Source organism: Coenobita brevimanus, chromosome 29 (genome assembly GCF_032717465.1).
Source record: "Coenobita brevimanus isolate Jiangsu-jjx chromosome 29, ASM3271746v2, whole genome shotgun sequence".
Taxonomy (NCBI): Eukaryota; Metazoa; Arthropoda; class Malacostraca; order Decapoda; family Coenobitidae; genus Coenobita; species Coenobita brevimanus.
Window position 1 is genome coordinate 20749720 of NC_136982.1, and position 2149 is coordinate 20751868.

Genomic DNA, 2149 nt, shown 5'->3' on the forward strand with positions numbered 1-2149 from the left:
ACGTAGGATTGGTTGATGGATGGATGGATGGACATTAATGACATAGATGTGGGCTTGAGTAACCCTAATTGCAATTGACTAAATTTTGTCAGTGTTGTCCAAAATGGGGTACGTGTACCCCTAGGGGTACGCATCATTGTTCAAAGCAGTATGTTACAATATATATATATATATATATATATATATATATATATATATATATATATATATATATATATATATATATATATATATATATTCCATTGGATCTCAGGGGTGCTGGGCGAGGCATTGCACTGGGAGGGTACTAAGCATACCGCCCTCCGCCTATCGGCTCATAGTCGCGAAGCTCACAGGCCCCTACCCGGGGGTTCCCTACTTTATAAAGACTTGAAAAATCCCAATTCTGTCCAATACTCCGGGCACCGGGCTTCAATGGGTTAAAGAGACCGATATGTTTGCCAGTCATTAACCCATTGGATTCCAGGGGTGCTGGGCGAGGCATTGCACTGGGAGGATACTAAGCGTACAGCCCTCCGCCTATCGGTTCATAGTCGCGAAGCTCATAGGTCCCTAGCCGGGGGTTCCCTACTTTATAAAGACGAAAAATCCCAGTTCTGTCCAATACTCCGGACACCGGGTTCCAATGGGATATATATATATCCATTCATCCATCATCGAATCCTACGTTGCCCCATGAGGAGCGTAGAAGCCCAAAGCTAGGCAGTTGGTCCTGACATTTAAGATGAGAGTGACCAACCTCACTCATCCCTGAGTGGCATTACGTGAGCAATACTCGTAAACCCTAACCATCCCTTGGATATAAACCTTCACCGGCTCAATCCGATTGGAGCACAATAATTACCCACTAAACCACCAGGCGCCAAAATTTGGTTATATGGTTACCACCCAGCGTAGTAAATAGTTTCCTGGCGTACAGGAAACCACTTGCCTTGTCACTCAGTGTAGAGTCACCCATAGGCAGAAGGAAGAGGAAAGAATGAAAGAATGAAAGACAGAAGGGGGAGTGTAAAGTCACCCGTAGGCAGAATGACGAGGAAAGAATGAAGGAAAGAAAGATAGAAGAAGATGGAAGGAAAGAAGGATGGAGGAGAGGACAGGGCAGACACCCGAGAGCAGCACTAAATTGAGTAAGTGGATGGTGAGCGCCCCCACCTCTCTCTCTATACATACATACAAACATATATATATATATATACATATTCATTCATTGCCAGACGCCATGTATCCCAAACGGGGTGGCCAAGGGTTTAGAGTTAATTATTTTACAGGGAGGGGCACTAATCCTCCACCAACCCCACTTGACACGTAGGGAGAACGTTATGCCAACGGCATCTGGTGTTCCCAGGCGGTCACCCATCCAAGTACTAACCAGACCCAACGTTACTTAACTTCACTGATCGGACAGGAAGCGGTGTACTCAACGTGTTATGGCCGTTTGTTTTTTACATTTAGAGAAAAAAAAAAAATCATACCTTACAAGGACACACATCGCCACATTCAAACGACTAATGAACCTTGTCAGAAACATACCTACATACATCCTCTACCTACACACCATTCACAATAACTAGGCATAAAGCTGCCCTTTCTTCATCTTTCATGCTAATCTCTAACAACATATATATATATATATATATATATATATATATATATATATATATATATATATATATATATATATATATATATATATATATATATATACTGCATCACATTCAAACTACATCACATATAGGTCACATGGCATCTTGGATCAGTAACTTTACTGAGGATGCATATGTGTGCATGGGTGATTGTTTAAGAATATAGAATAATTTAATAACCACAACACTTACACAGTTTCTAACTTAAATGGATGGCAAGAGAACAGAGTAAAAAATTAAAATGAACATGAAAGAAACTGAAGGGAGATGGGAGAAGGGGGCAGGGACAGGAAACGGGACAGGACGTGTACAGAAACAGTGCTGAACTCCTCTCTCGAGTCATTCTTGCTCAGTTTCGTATTGGTAGTGAAAATGTGAATGTCTCAGTCAAATTTATATGTAAGCTTACAGACACAGTTATTTCTTTAACAGCAAGAAATAGAGATTGATGGTTAAAACGTGGTAGCTGAAGCAACCGTAGCAGCAACGTATGAAGGAAATCA

General features: G+C 41.3%; 1 pseudogene; it reads right to left on the reverse strand.

Moving 5' to 3' along the window:
- Positions 1–1323: 1323 nt before the first annotated feature.
- On the reverse strand, positions 1324–1442 carry LOC145395143 (5S ribosomal RNA; annotated as a pseudogene).
- Between the last annotated feature and the right edge of the window lie 707 nt (positions 1443–2149).